The sequence below is a fragment of the Ambystoma mexicanum genome, chromosome 9 (genome assembly GCF_040938575.1).
Source record: "Ambystoma mexicanum isolate Mex_15411 chromosome 9, UKY_AmexF1_1, whole genome shotgun sequence".
NCBI classification, from domain to species: Eukaryota; Metazoa; Chordata; class Amphibia; order Caudata; family Ambystomatidae; genus Ambystoma; species Ambystoma mexicanum.
Window position 1 is genome coordinate 622,441,938 of NC_090931.1, and position 16,272 is coordinate 622,458,209.

The window sequence follows — 16,272 nt, forward strand, 5'->3', positions numbered from 1 at the left end:
TACAATTCAAAAAAGAACTCAAGACTCACCTCTCCAAGGAATCCCTCTGCCTCAACACCCAGGCCATCACATCCCCCCTTGTGCCACCCAGCTCGCTAGATGCTGCTCGCCCATCTCCTACCTGCCACCCTGTACAGCATACCCCCTCCTCTGTGCCCCTCTGTTCCCTACTCTGTGTGGTATATCTTTTCTGTTGTTACCTCTGTAAAGCACTCCGCTATGCATCTGTATTGTTGTATTCCTTTGTAAAGTGCTCCGATATGTATCAGTATTGTTGTCATACCTCTGTAATGCACTCTGTGGCTTTTTTCGAAGCCAGGTCTGCACTCAATAAATACTATAATAATAATAATAACAATAACCCTAACACTTTTCTAACCCTTAACCTAAAGGTCAAATTAACCCTATCACTCACTTTGTACTCCATGAAAAAGGCACTCTATGTGAAAACCTCCTCAAGGAATATAGAGAAGTACTGAAGGAATGAAGTAGTGTCCCTGCAAAAGGGCTAGTGCCTTTATTTGGTGATAATCAACAGAATCACTATCTGAAGCGTATTTACATGCTTTTCTCAGTGCGGATCCAATATCATTATTAAATATAAGCATCACATCATGATTATTAAATATAAGCATTGCATGACAGCCTTGCTTATGTGCTTCCATGTCAGGAAAGTAAGCAAGTATCCTGTTTTTCAGTTTTGTGGATGTATGTGTCCTGAAAGATCACTGACAAGTTGTTTCATCCCCATGCTGTACAGATTGCTTAGGTCAACAAGTTTAAATATGTGTGCAATTTCATTGTCTGTTTGAGCATCTTCGATGTATAATATAAGTGCATGTGAGGAATTCAACCATAATCACAGGGAGTGTGCTCGCCGGGGCTTTTTGATTTCTGTTTATTTTAAAAGATGAATGATGGGATATCAACCTCTGGAAAATATGTGGGTCCATTCCTGCACATATTTTACACGCTCACCGCACAGCAGAAAAATATTCATGTACTCTGGGAGGACACAGCTTACCAGCGCCACCCTCCCCTGTCAAGTGTAGCGGACACCTGACAGCTGTGGGTACATCAAAAACCTCTGGCCGTGGGTGGTCTGATTAGGATTTCAAGGCCCCATGGATTATCATCTCCATTGTTACACCTTGCTGGTGGCAGCGAATACTGAAGAATGTTAATTAGCAGGCCTCAGGGAAGGCCTGTGTGTAGGAAGTGACAATGGAGACCAGAGACTGACACCTCTTTGTAATGCAATGTGTCAACTTGGTACCAACACCCCTCCTTGGTATGAAAGGGCAGTGAATGTCCTGTCTGGAACCACTTCTTTCAGAGAAGGGAAGTATGTGAATTGTAGGAGACAAAAGTCTGCCTGCAACCCCCTACTTTAAAAAAGGCCTTTGTTGTGACCAAGTACTGCATAGGGCTCAGTTAATTAGGGAGACCCTTTGATGTACAGCAGACATGAATATGGGTGGGACTTAGAAGTATATGTTGTCATCCTTCCCCTTTCTGTTACCAAGCACTCTGATTCTGACCTGAAGCATCACTATAGATTGTTAGTGGGGACCCAGGATTGGTTCATTAAGGTGGGCTTATCCTGCACCAATCAGTGGGGCCCATTTGGCTTTAAAAGAGGGCTGAGCCCCTCACTGAGCAGGTCCTCTGAAGATTTCACAAGGAGTAAGAAGAAGGATTCATTTGCACCCAAGCTGAAGGTACAGTCTACCTTACATATTCCGCCAGTGAAGGAAGGCCGGGAGTTCCAAGAGGGAAGCAAGATCCCTCCCCTAAACATCTCCCAGGGTACAGAGGGCGATACCAGACTCAGAGGACCCATCCAGCAGCTCCAGAACCGGTACACAGCCAGCACACAGCGTGCCCTGCTAGGTTCTGACAGCAAGCTTCCTAGGTGGGAAGTGAGGGAGAGTCTCTGGACAAAGGTCAAGGCTGTTGCCTGCTAGCACCCTCCTGAGCTTTGGGCCATCCGCCTTGAAAGGACATGAGCCCTGCAAAGAAGCTAAGAAGAGTGCCACACAAGAATCATTCAGCGTCCATCTTTTTAAGGACAATTTCGAGACAGTCGAGTAGAACCACATCCAGCTGCACCACTGACCGTTGTCATGCCGCAGTCACCAGAGCTGCCTCAACCAGCATTCCAGATCCGCCAACCAGCACAGAGTCAATGATTCTTGGCCTTGAGCCGCCACGTCGGACCGCCTGCGGACGTCCATATAGCCTCACTTGCGGAACTGCCAGCCCCCTGGTACCCACAGCTGTCTTCCGCCACTAACTTTGTCTCACGGCTGCAAAGCTCCCTGGAAATGCCTCGCCGCTGTCGAGCACTAAGAACCTCTTCAGTGCCAGGTACATTGTGGTTCTGCCCCCCGGTCCTTCTCTGAAGGCCCCTAGAGACAGTTATGACCCTTTGCCCCTTTGGTGTTGAAACCAAATATCTTGAACTATTAGACTGATTACTTTACCAGCTAACCTCCTGTAAGTATCCAGAGTGCATCCCTTTCCTTCGTGAAACTGTCTGTCCTCTGTGTTCCTTTACAGTGTGGGTTGTAATTGTAGTGTGCTAGAACTATCTGTTGTAGTAATAATAAAGTCAATATTTGTATACAACCTTGACTGGACAGTCCCTTTAATCATTGGGAAATAATTGTATTTCCGCTGTGTTGCAAATAACCAACGATCCATGACCTTGCAGCGATAAGCCTGCCGTTTCGTCCATGTTACCAAAATTAGGCAAAGAGGTCTTATAATTTGCTTGTATTCCAATCTGGTCGTATCCCTTCTGGTGTACTAGAGTTGTGGGGTTGATTGATGGTTCAGTTGCTCTGTTTTGAATAAATGTTCTCACTACAGCTACGGAGTCCTTGGAGACTGAGAGAGGAACTAAATTGCTCCTTCAGTCTCCAAGGCGTGATGATTTCTGCTCGCAGATGGGTGCTGCCATGCACCTTCTATGCTGGGGTAGGAATGGGAAAACCTGGAGCCAGTGCTGCCGGTACATGCATCTATGTGCCTCACAAAGGTGCATGTGTATGTGATCCAAAGCTGTGCCTAATGTATACCCCCTGTCCTGCTCTCATGTTTGATCGCAGGCGCTTACTGATATCCACCATATCACACTACTATGCTTACTCTCCCCTATACATCATAATTCAACTAGAACACAGCTGAACTATGACACATTCGGTCTAGCTGTTCTCATAATAACATGACCCCACAAACTGCACATCATCCTAATAAAACACAGCTAGCTGAGCACTTTCCAGCTAGCTTAAGCGTCTCCTCAGGCCTAACGCAGACAGATTTCAGTCTGGGTGTCCACCCTCCAGGCTGAACACATCCAACTGATTTCCTCAGCACCACACCTACTGCTAAGAAGCAGCACACCAGCTGTACACATATCTGGTGCACCCACGCACATACCACACTCTGTCTCTCTACTGACTGAACTGCGGTTCCCGAGGGCATTCAACCTACAAGCGTTTTGAGATCATACCAATGATACATAAGGCGCTATATAAATGCCAGTAACATAACATAACAGAAACCGATATTCATCCCTGGACCACTGATGCTTCGTAAGTTGATTCGTCACAGTGCGGCATATGCAATACCATGGTTAATTTGGTACATCTTAGTTTCTTGTGTTGTTTTATTGTCTCCTGCTCTATTATTTAATAATACATGGCAATGAATATGGTGCATGGCATCTTGTCCAATAAGATTGCCTGCACTCAGTTTAGCAAGCAGGGGTTTGTCTTCTTGCTTAAGGGCACAGTGATGAACACGGGTATCGAGGCCGAATTTAGATGCTGTGCACAATGATCTTCCAGCTGGGGCAGGCATGTCTTTTTTTTTCAAAGAACTTTTTTCTTGAACACTTTGATGGTTCAATTTCATAGAACTATTAGCATTATCCACTGGTGATATCTTCCTTTTCTCTGCTCTTTGTAGTTTTGTTTTATTGAACTGCAATCTACATGATTTGTGAAAAACACGTTTTTACATCGTACCAATGTTGCCTCGATATCTCCACCTTCATCCAGATGCAACAGATTATTTGTCCTTGGTAAACAGCCAACACTGCTGTGGTTTTCACCCCCTTGCAGGGGGGTGAACATGGTCGGTAACAGCCTTAGCCAAGGTAGGCCCCAGTGAAGCAAAGGCCTCAGCGAGGGATGTGGTGGTTACCGGCAATATCCACCCACCCGCAAAGGGGGTGAAAGCCATTTGCACCATGGGGTTTATCCGGGGTACAAATGTTTTCTTTTCCCTTGGGCGATTCATGCAAGCAGCCAATCTCCCGAGGGGAAAGAAATGAAAAAAATATGGTCGCCGCCATAGGGAAAAGGGACACAGTCCCTTTTCCATTTTTATGGCAGTGTGCAGAATCGGAAGGAGTGCAGGGACCGGAGCTCAAAGCGCACAAACTGGAGCTCAAAGCTCCGGTGCTGCTGGTAAATTGGGACAGGGATAGGGGGTAGGGAACAGGTTTGTTTGGTTTTGGGGGTGGGGAGGCGGAGTGGGGAGGCAACAGGGAGAGGCTCTCAGTTGCCTCCCCACAGACTTTTTTTTTAAACTGGCACCACCTGCGGAAGGGCCTCAGGTGGCTCGAACAGCGGGTGGAAAATGTATATTCTCACCCGCTGTTCTAGTCATCTGATTGGCTAATGGCCCTTCTGCAGGTACGATTAAACTACCAAAAGTAGGTTGGATATTGTCTTATAACCAGCTCCCTTTGTATCATGCTTAGTCTCTGTGGGACAGCTAAGAACTTCTGGATTGTCTTCTGTAATTTGTCTAGAAGTATCAGGCTTGAACGGATTCATCAACTTATGTACTTTCTCCATATTCTTTCCTTCTTTTTCTTTTTCTTAAAATGTGTTAAGAACTCCTTCATCTGTGAACACAAAAATGATAGTAATATTACTCGACTCTTTTTTGTACCCTTGTTTTGTGTATGCAGTTTTATGAACTATTGGGTGTTTGCACACATCTTTATAATATAAATTCATGGAAAATCACATTTAACATGGAAGTAACAGCATCAACTAAAGTACGAAACAACAGATTAACAATTTTCTGAGGCTGCCATTTTGAATGTGCGCCAATACTATGGGGACACTCTGGGATGGCCTCATAGCCAAAATAAAACCTTTCCATGTGCCCCAGGTTTCATGCTTCTATCATCAATAACACAATCCTTCTGAATATTTCACCTATCTGCTGTACTAGTCGGGCTTGGTAATGGCCCAGTAGCCCGAGGTAATAGGTCCAACCGAAGTGTGGGCATTCACCAATGGCTTAGGGCCATTACCAGCCTTTTACGCCCTACCCCAAGCCATTTATGCTATTAGTAACTTCTGGAGAAATCCAGGTTGCTAATCGTTTTTTCTTAAAGGGAAATTGGCTTTGCATCTACCGCGTACAGTGATTTACCATTGAAAAAAAGACAAACCAAGATGGATCCCACAGGAACCAGTAACGGGAGCTTAGACGTGAGTCTCTTTACTTTTTTCATGGTGGCCACGACAAGAGGAAAATGGTGGCATCAAATAGGGTGTAAAGACGGGCAAGTGGTGTGCTGGAGGCATCAGGAATTCAGTTGAGATGGGGGCTGCAGGGTTGCCTGTGCGGGTAAAGGACTGAAAATAAGATGGCGGCCATTGAGGGAGTCACCAGTGTCGGCAATGGAACAAAGGCTTTTCTTGCTAGCTTCAGCCAAAGTCCCAAACCACCTGAATGGCTGGAACCTCACCCACCGGTGGGAATCCCGTATGTATGATACATCTTTGCAGCATCTTGAGTAGTAGACAGAGGGTGGCTGAGATCCTTGGTTGGTCAAGGCAAGGTTATTTAACAGTGGTTGGTACATGGGTCAAGGCCAGTGGGTTTTGATTAAAGGTCAATTGACCAGGAAGAGTTTCATCACGGAAAGTAAGGTATTGATCCTAAGAAGATGATTCTGCTTGCTTCTAATCCCCCGTGGGTGCGAAGGTGTTTACCGCTTGCTTTATTTCTTTCATTTTCTGCAATAAAGCGGGGCGCGTTTTGATAGAAAGGAGGCTCGTCTTGTGTCTGCCTCTCGCGCCTGCTTTCTTCTTCCTACAAGACAGCGGTAATGAGAAACCAGCCATCTGTGTAAAAACCTGGCCGCGGAGTGGATGGGAGTGAAATAAGACCTTCAAAAAGCAAGCAGTTTACACAATAAAAGAAAATCCATGCCTTGCTTGCTCTGTCCCGGGAATACAAATTCTAGGTTAGAGCCCCGCGCGGGGAGGGATGGGACCGCAGAGGCATTGCTAGGGGGGAAGAGGGGGCTATAGCCCCGGGTCTTTTGGTTGTAGCCCCGGATAGAAGCTCAGAGGTTCCAAGCAAAAAGGCTAGCTAGCCCCCAGTCCCGACAGTCCCAAAATGTACGTTGCCCCAGATCTTTTCCAGACCTAGCAACACCTCTGGGTGGGGGGAAAGGAGGGCGACGGCAGAGGGCATAAGAATCTTGCGACCCATGCCGAAATCTAAGGAGAGCAAAATTCCACCGAAATTATTGGACTGGAGTGCCACGTAGCCCTCTTTGGCCAGGTACGAAGCGTGACTCGCGGAGTCCGTCTACGGCCAACATTATTCCTTGGGAGGAGCAGGGCATACATTTTGAGGGGCCATTAGGAAACCTAATTCACGATTCTTAAATCAATATACTGTATAGAGAAGTGTATCCATTATATAGCGAAAATGTTAGATTGTGTGCCGAGATGCACACATTATATGCTGAAATAAATACCCTGCACACTGAGATACAGACATTGGGCCTCATTACACGGAAGTAAGGCGGTGTAATGGCGGTAATGGTTAACGGCCACTGTTAATGGTAACGGTGACCGTTAACCATTACTGCCTTACTACGAGGTCCCTTAGCTTTTTGCAGGCGTTAAGAACCAACCCGCTAAGGGACCTCGGAGCTAATTACGGCACTGCAAAATTGCGGTGCCGTAATTAGCGCCTTCCCCATTCACATAGAGCCCTATGGGACAGAAATGGGAATGGGGAAGGGCAATGGCGGAAGGGGGATTTACCTCCCCTCCAACCTTGGAATGGGGCGGTAAATCCCCTTTCCGCCAAGGCGGTGCTGGTATTTTACCGGCATGAGCCATGGCGCTAATAGCACCCTGGATCACCGCCTTCCGTGTAATGAGGCCCATTGTATGTCGAAACCATGATGTACATAGATTTATTTATTTATTCATTTGTACATTTGTAACAGCGCCCACAAAATCCCACAGGGGTCAAGGCGCTAGTTTGAAGACAGGATATACAGTTGCAAGCAATCAAGTTTTAAGCGTCCGAGAATGTCTGGGCAGATGAGCATTCGCGAAGGGTCCTCTAGGTGAAGAGCCGGGTTTTTAGGTGCTTACGGAAAGTCCAGTAGGATTGCCTGCCATGAATTTTGAATGATTTCCCTGCCGGCTCCCCGTGCTCTTTCCTCCCGCCCGTGACGCAGTGGACATCAGGGCAGATCTTTATTGCATTGTATTCTTGCTGTTGATTTGCTGAATGAAATTCCATTTTAGGGTGATGACCTGTCCCTTCCAGCCCTCCTGCAAAATGGGGGCCTTGTTACGAGTTTGCCGCTTTACCTGTGGTAACTCCAATAAATGCGTCTATGGCTACCACTGGTGGCAATATCATTAGTGCCTCGGAACTGGAGGTAAGTGCCCCAGATTCAGAGTTGATCTTTAATTCACCATTTTGGAACCCCAAAGGACTCCATTGGGATTTTGAGGATTACCGGGGGTGGTAATTCTGCAAGCGGTAAATCGTCTCTTTTTCTTGAGGAAAAACTGCCACGAAAGTGCTGGAGGTTTCCCCTCCAACTGTCTTCCATACTTGTAATATGCTGGTGTGGTAAGAATCACCTCAAATCGGTTACTCCTATTTATTTACCACACCTCCATACTCATACTGAGGCCCCATATCCTGACAAATGTGGGTGCAGTGTGAAAAGAGCGTGGCCCTCATCATTGTTTTCAATACACAATGTTTATCCACTATTAACTTCACTGGTGGTCTATTTGTGGCCAAGTTCTTAGTTGTTAGAGGTCCCAACCATAAAATAATAATCTTAAAACCACCCTAAAAGAAGCCACTTTGTTCCATGTTCTCACTGCTAGCATCCAATCTTAAGAATCTTAAGATACAACTTAAAACAGAACACGAACCATCGAAGGAATACTATTTTAATTGAAGTTAAGACTCTAAGATCGAGCTTTCGACTCACCACAGCCAGTGGGAAATCAACGAACCAAAATATCAGAACACGGTTTAGCCAAATTAGACAACTATGGGCAGGCACCAATTTCTAAATCAAGACCTCTTTGGATCCATTGAGGTGTTGGTGCAGACAAATGGGACGGTTGTAAGACTCAGTTTCAGTGTCCTGAAGAAGCTCACACGTCGAATGCAAAAGACTCAAAATGCAATGACGATAACAGTGGCGGATACGTACAGAGGCACTCACATCTCACTGTCTAAGAGGACATCATTGGTCAGCTACTTACAACAACAATTTAGTTCAACATGAATGTTTTAATTCCAAAACCATTTACAGAAAGGTAGTGAAGGGTGCAGCGTGACCAAGTCCTGTGAAAGGCATAGGGGGTCATTACGACCTTGGCAGTAAGGGGTTAACGGCGACGGTAATGGTGCCGGAGCTGCCAACCCCTTACCGCCCCATTACGAGTCTGCTCGCGGGACCTGCTAAGGGCTCCTGGTAGCGGGTCCCGCTAGCAGACCAGGGAGCTAACAACGGGCCCGTTAGCTCCCTCCCCATTCCCATTGAGCCCTATGGGGGCTCGAATGGGGATGTACCGGGTCCGCGTTCCTTGAATGGCCCGGTAATTCCTCATTCAAGGAACCCAGACTGGGTACCCGGTAAGGGGGTAACCATGCCGCAAATTGCGGCATGGTTACCTCCAAGGTCCTGATGACCCCCATAGTGTCTTATTTGTTGCACACGTACCGGCACCAGCTGAATAAATCCGGCAAGCGGTGCTTGTGTTTTTTTTGGACAACCCTTATTTGAGGCTTCTGGAAGACAAAGCATGGAATGTGTGATATCATTAGCAGTGGGATAAGCATGTTCGCCAAAGTAAAAAAAAAAACATGCTGCACCCCACAGTTCTTTGCTAAATCTGCCAAACCCAAGCAAAACCCTTGCCTTAAACTCCACAAAACTCACCAGTCAGTTCCCATAAATTCTTTCTAGATTTGATGCTGTGGGATTGGAAGTGGTAGTCACATCATGGAACAACTGGCTGCATGCCTGCCTCGAACAACAATCACTAGGAGCAGGTGACTTTATCACACATGCATAATGAAAAGGCTACACGTTCATCAATATCAAGTGTAAGATGTGCAGCCGGTCCTCTCCGATAGGATCCCATCATTTTGCTAGTGCAATAGGAAAATACCACAACAATTACTTTCCAAGAATCAAAGATGATATCAGCTAAAAGGGGTCCAGGAGCAGATGAACACCAGAGCTGTGTATCTTGCCATTTCTGAACAGTTCATGTAAATTATAAATGTCAGTAAGCTGCATTTTCAGTGAGTTGGCCCATAGTTTCCTTTCGACGACTGATAGAGTCATTAGGAGAAGCGAGTTGAAGCGAATGGAGAATAGCAGAGGGACAACGCGCTGGTCTTGGAAGCAAGACCACGCAGAGCAATATAGGTTTGAATCCCTGATCCGCCCATAGAAACCTACTCAGGAAACAATCAAATAAATAATTAAGGTTTGGAGCGCATTATTTCAGCTTTTTGGCCTGGCTTTAACGCACAGGCCCAGATCTTTGCTTCTACCCTCTCACACATAACCTGGCATATTCGTGGCAGGTGGCTACTTTCCTGTGCTGGATCAATCCTTCCCAACCAGGGAAAAACTAGAGGTTGGCACTCATTCACAGAGAAGTACTTTAGCTCTTGAAAGACAACTGTGCGCAACACGTTGTATATTAATGTAAAACAGAAGATGGGACAGGAGCATGTGAGGTCCAAAGCCTAGGAAATAGCAAATCGAGCCTGGGCATCAAAGCGTGTCTCCCAAATAAACCAATCTGTGTGATTTTGGGAAAATCTGTGTTATTTTATTTATTTATTTATTTGGATTTGTAAAACGCACTAGCAGCCCAACGGCATCGAGGCGCTGGTGCATGAAAAAGTCTTACTTGCAATCAGGCTACTTTGCTCATGGTTACAGTGAGCTTGCCATTGTATGTCATTTTGGCTTTTGTACTGCGCCAGTCACACTGTAGTGCTCTCAACTCGCAGAGTCCTTGTCCATGGGTGAGGGAATTCTGACCCCTGGCCCAGGGTGTTAAACCAGACGTAGTCTGTGGGAGAAGCAGAAAAAAGGGAAAGTGAAGGAAGTAAAGGGTAAGTTGGGGGAGAATGGGTGAACAAAATGGAACAAACGGGGGTAGCAAATAGTAGGGTTCAATAAGGCAAGGTAGAATTAACGTTTAAATGGGGATGGATGTAAGAGATGTACGGCTGTTTGTTAGTAAAAGAAGGGTAAATAAGGAGAAAGAAAATGGCGGCCTTAAGGACATCCTCCTCTTGGGGACGTGGGGGGGAGTCATGATATCTTAGGTCTGAAAATCATTGTGACACATTCAATAAAATATAAAATACAAGTGAAACCAAACCTTATTTATATTGTTTATTTCAAAGTTGTTGGAGTTGGCCTTTGTATCTTGGGGTAGCGGCATCGCTGGTCTTCCTTGTTTGGTTATCTTTGGGGATGCGGGTCTCCCAATGTCACTAGGTATTGAGCTTCTTCGGTGTCTCTGTTCCTTAGACACTTTTGGGAGTTCTGATCCCTGTACCCAGCATGCATTGCAATCTTTCACTGCCTCGGTCTCAAGATAATTGAGGAGCACCGACTCCTCCACGACTTTCCCCTCTGACTTTCTCAGTGCACTTTCGGAGCTCTGCCTTAAATCCCAGCATGCAGCATGTTTGGCTGTTGCCAGAGGAGCCGACTTATGAATTTCCCGGGGGGGGGGGGCCCAAATACAGGAAGTGATATTACTGCCAGTTATATGACCGCAAATTTGCAGGTAGTCGCCAACTTGGTGCAACGGGTTGCGTGGTTGGGAGCGCGCGCAGCACAGAACAGTGTAAACATTGGCTAGCATGTACTGCATATACTAAAGTCAAGTAAGAAGGAGATTTAAGCCTTCGAGTTACATTCCGGTAAGCCATCACTGCCCCTACTCCACCCCGGGCTTGCACCCATGCTATCGCCAAATGTTCCCGTCCACCCCCTTACCATGGCCCACCTAAGGACTGACATGCACCCCGGGCTTGCACCCATGCTATCAGAAATCATTCCCGCCCACCCCCTTAACCATGGGCCACCTAACAGGACTGACATGCACACCTTGGTATAACAACACCTTCTGCCAGCACCAGACTGAGCAACATTTTGCCCAGTAACAGACTGAACAACTCCCTGTGCCAAACAACAGACTGAACAGCAGCCTGTGCCCAGCACCACAAAGGGCATGGAGGTATGCCCAGAAGCAGGTCGAGCCGCGTCATGCGAGTCCTCTCTCTCTCCCCTCTCCCTCTTCATTTCCCTCTCCCTCTCTCCATCTCCCCTTCCCTCTCCCTCGCCCTCTCCCCTCTTTCTCCCCTCCCCCTCCCACCTCCCTCTCCCTCACCCTCCCGCTCCCTTTCCCCCTTCCTGTTCCTCTCCCCCTCTCCCTCTTCCCTCTCCCCTTTCTCCTCATCCCTCTCCCCCTTCCTCTCTCTCTCGCTCTCCACTTCCTCCTTCCTCTCCCTCTACCCCCTCCCTCTCCCTCTCTCCATCTCCCTCTCTCCCCTTCCCTCTCCCTCTCCCCTCTTCCTCCCTCTCCCTCTCCCCTCCTGCTCCCTTTTCCCCTTCCTGTTCCTCTCCCCCTCTCCCTCGTCCTTCTCCCTCTCCCTCTACCCTCTCCCCTTTCTCCTCATCCCTCTCCCCCTCCACTTCCTCCTTCCTCTCCCTCTACCCCCTCCCTCTCCCTCTATCCATCTCCCCCTCCCTCACCCCTCTCTCCCTCTCTCTCCCTCCCTCTCTCCTCTTCCCTCTCTCCCCTTCCCTCTCTCCCCTTCCCTCTTTCTCCCTCTCCCCCTCTCCCTCCCCGCTTCCTCTCTCTCACCCTCCCGCTCCCTTTCCCCCTTCCTGTTCCTCTCCCTCTCCCCTTTCTCCTCATCCCTCTCCCCCTTCCTCTCTCTCTCTCGCTCTCCACTTCCTCCTTCCTCTCCCTCTACCCCCTCCCTCTCTCCATCTCCCCCTCCATCACCCCTCTCTCCACCTCCCTCTCTCCCCTTCCCTCTCCCTCTCCCCTCTTCCTCCCTCTCGCCTCCCGCTCCCTTTCCCCCCTTCCTGTTCCTCTCCCCCTCTCCCTCGTCCTTCTCCCTCGCCCTCTTCCCTCTCCCCTTTCTCCTCATCCATCTCCTCCTCCACTTCCTCCTTCCTCTCCCTCTACCCCCTCCCTCTCCCTCTCTCCATATCCCCCTCCCTCACCCCTCTCTCCCCTTCCCTCTCTCTCCTTCATTCTCTCCCCTTCCCTCTTTCTCCCTCTCCCCCTCTCCCTCCCTCTCCCTCACCCTCCTGCTCCCTTTCCCCCGTCCTGTTCCTCTCCCTCTCCCCTTTCTCCTCATCCCTCTCTCTCTCCCTCTCCACTTCCTCCTTCCTCTCCCTCTACAGTCCCTTTTATCATTGGGCAATAATTGTATTTTCGCTGTGTTGCAACTAATCAACAATCCGCGACCTTGCGGAGATAAGCCTGCCATTCAGTCCTTGTTACCTAAATTGGACAAGGAGGTGTATAATATACTTGTGTTTCCAATCTGTTTGGATCCATTCTGGTTTACTAGAGGTGTGGGGCCAATTGATTATTAGAAACCCATATTCATCCCTGGACCACTGGTGCCCCGGAAGTTGATTTCCCACAAGGGAACTCTGGAGATTTCCCGGTAGGCCTTGGCACTCTGGACCTCTTTTGTTTTGCATTTCCAAATGTTCCCATAGGAAAAGGGTGGGGCTTGTTGAAAATGTGTGATATGGGGCCACTTTGAAAATTATTTCCAGGTCCTCTTTTGTTTCCCAGTCCACCCCTGCTTCTAGGCACAGTTTGCAGATTATTTGTCATAGGAACTTAAAAAAAATATGTTAACATATATTTTTCATCATGATCAATATTTTAAATAATAACATTTTTTACAAAAGAGGACCTGGCTTAATCCGACATTCTCGCGCTTTTACCCGGTCGGAGAGAAGTGATGCAGTATCGATGGAAAGGGCCATCGATGCTGCATCACTTCTCTCTGGCCCGGGGGGGGGGCTCAGGCCCGGCTTGATTTTGCCGGGGGGGTGTTGGGGCCTGGGCCCCAGAGCCACCCGTACTCGGCGCCACTGGCTGGAGTCCTGCTTTCTTCCTCTCAGTGCCCTCATCGCTGCGGCCTGTTCTACCTCAGGCTTTGAGCGTACACGCACAGGCGCTTTCCTTGACTCCAGGTTCATGGTGTCACTTGCCCCATTCCTCTCATTCTGCGCTTCTTGTTGGGCCCACACTTCTGGACTCCATCCAGTCGCTGTCCCTCGTTTCCCGCTCTCACATGCTGCAAACATCACTGTGGTCTGATTTACAGGGTTTCCCTCCTTCTCCTCGCTGTTGCTTATTAGGCAAAGAATTATTTTACCTTAAAAGACCCAGATATGAGGCTACATTAAAGCCCAGAGACAATAATAATATTTTTTTTTCCTTTGAACCCCACAACCTCCTGTCTCTTTTACCAAACAGAATAATTGCTAGGGAAAGACACAGGGAGCTTCTCTGAGACACCCACAACAGGGTTTGTAATAAGGGAACTGAATTTAAGTTTTCCTCTTTTAAAACTCACCTTCAACGTTACACTTTACAACTTTAATTTTGTTTGTCATGTTGTTTAATGTTTTTTTTGTTATGACTCATGAAGATAAATGTTTTTTTTCTTTGTGATATGTTTATTACGGAACGTAACACAGACATCAATGTTGAGTTCATACTGTCTTTGTATAAATGCACTTTATTAATATGAATTAAAGAGCACATATTTTCCCTCTCCAACCAGCTCCATTATTACAAGACGTCTACAAGTAATTGTATTGAATGATTGATGCAACTTAGAGGTCACCCGGAAAGCAATTATCGAGTGATTACCCCTAAACAAATTTTTCTGCTTAGACTGTTCAGATTTTGGGTGGGATACATCTACATTTGCACGCTTATGGATTCCATGTCAGATATGCAGCGGGCCTGCTTGACTCGGCCTCCCTCCTTGGATTCTTCGTGGCTACTCGAAAAGAACAACAACGTTTCCCTGACTCCCGCTCTTCTCACCGGACGGCAGACCTGGTGAAAGCTCGACGCCAAACATGTTCTCCCTGCCAAACAAGGACTCCTTGTCAAACACTAAGCCTGCCCTCTGGAGTCCCTTGGCTTTTTCAGACGGCTACAGAACGCTGCCCGGGTCACGTGAACATAGACAGGGAAAACAGACTTCGTGCAATCTTACACTGCCAATTCTGGACGACTTTCCAAGGCATCGCTCTACTTATGTGGGAATTCTTTTCCTTCGCTGCCATGATTGGACTCACTTATGATAATTCGCTTAGGTTTGCGGTACACAAAAGCCTCACTCATACTGGAATTCACGTTCTGTAGTTTTGCTCCACATTAAATCATAATTTTGGCCATTTAGACAGTGCACACCGCATCCCCTCGCTCACTTGTGCACTGTCCACTTGTGCGCAACAGAAATGTCAAGTAAATGTTCCACACAGTAGCCACTGAGTTTGCCTCATGCCTCACACCACAACCACGCGCATCGCATCGGCTTAGAAACTATCGGTGAATTGCTTGCTTTTCTAATGTTGCAATTGCTCTGTCAGGATCAGAACTTGATTTATTCGGAAAAGCATATTTCTATCAAACCTGAATACATGCAACAATATATACATTTACACAAAATCATAAAAAACACAGTGGCATAACACATGATCATAAAATCGCTATTTAAACCCCATCATGCACACATCACCACAGTTTTCAAACCGACACTAAATACATCTCATCACAAAACAATAAAAGGGACATTTTCATAAAGGTGGGCGAGAAAAGCGCATCTACCTATATTTCCAGCTGTTAACATGCCACTATGCAGAGAAAGAGTAACAATTGCCCATCACCAACGGAAGAAGAAAGGCACATCGTCAAGTACGGAGGCAAGTTCCACGAAGCACTGGGAGTAGAAGGTACGCCTTCAGCCTTTTCAAATATTCCCAGGAAACAAAGGGCACGTATGCGTCAAACTCATTTCTATAACCTGGTTATATGTCAAGAGCCTAGCCTTGTGCAACGCACCCAATATGAGTAGGGGCCCACAGCTTGGCTAGACCTTAGCCACAGTACCCGATCCCGAGAACTCGGGGAACTGATAACCGAAAGGGTGCACTCTGACATATAGGAAATAAGGGCGTGAAGGTTGAGTTCCTGTGGCGGAGTCGTAGCACCTTGTGCAGGAGTGGGGGGAACGGGTAGGTTTCTCTACACGCAGCGCAGCACTTACATAAATATGTTCCTTAATCTATAAGCTTCCATCTTTGCAGATCAATGGTTTAACCCCATGCGCGCCCAAGGGCCATCCGGTAATTAAATCTATACTTTCACTTTAAAATCACACTCTAACAAAGGGGCGTTGTTCAAATTTGACCACTCTGTCCTGGAATCAATCAGACCCTTAGCAGCTCCAGAAAGCAACTATGGCTCCTGTACAATTATACAATCGTGGTTTTTAATTAATGAAATAGAGAATTCGTCACCCCCCCCCCCCCACACACACACACCCTCAATGCACTAGTGTACCACGAAATGGCCCTTAAGTCACTTTGAAACACAATTATATTGTATAAAGCGCCTTAGAAATGCACAATAAAATAAATAAATAAATAAATAAATAAAGACATGACTATATACACACTTACCGCCGTTGGCTTTTACATTGTTCTTTAGTAAGAAGGGCAGTTTTATTATTATGTTATACATTATTATTATTATTATTATTATTACTATTATTATTATTATGTTGCAAACCACCTACAACTCGTCTCAAGGGAGGGGCCTATTTCAAGACTTCTAAGCCCATCAATGCTTGGAAACAATTTTC

At 46.9% G+C, this 16,272-nt stretch overlaps 1 protein-coding gene across 3 annotated transcripts in view; it reads left to right on the forward strand.

The window, feature by feature from the left end:
* Positions 1-16,272, forward strand: part of SEZ6 (seizure related 6 homolog) — a 1,141,307-nt gene that overhangs the window by 935,049 nt on the left and 189,986 nt on the right. The window lies entirely within an intron of this gene.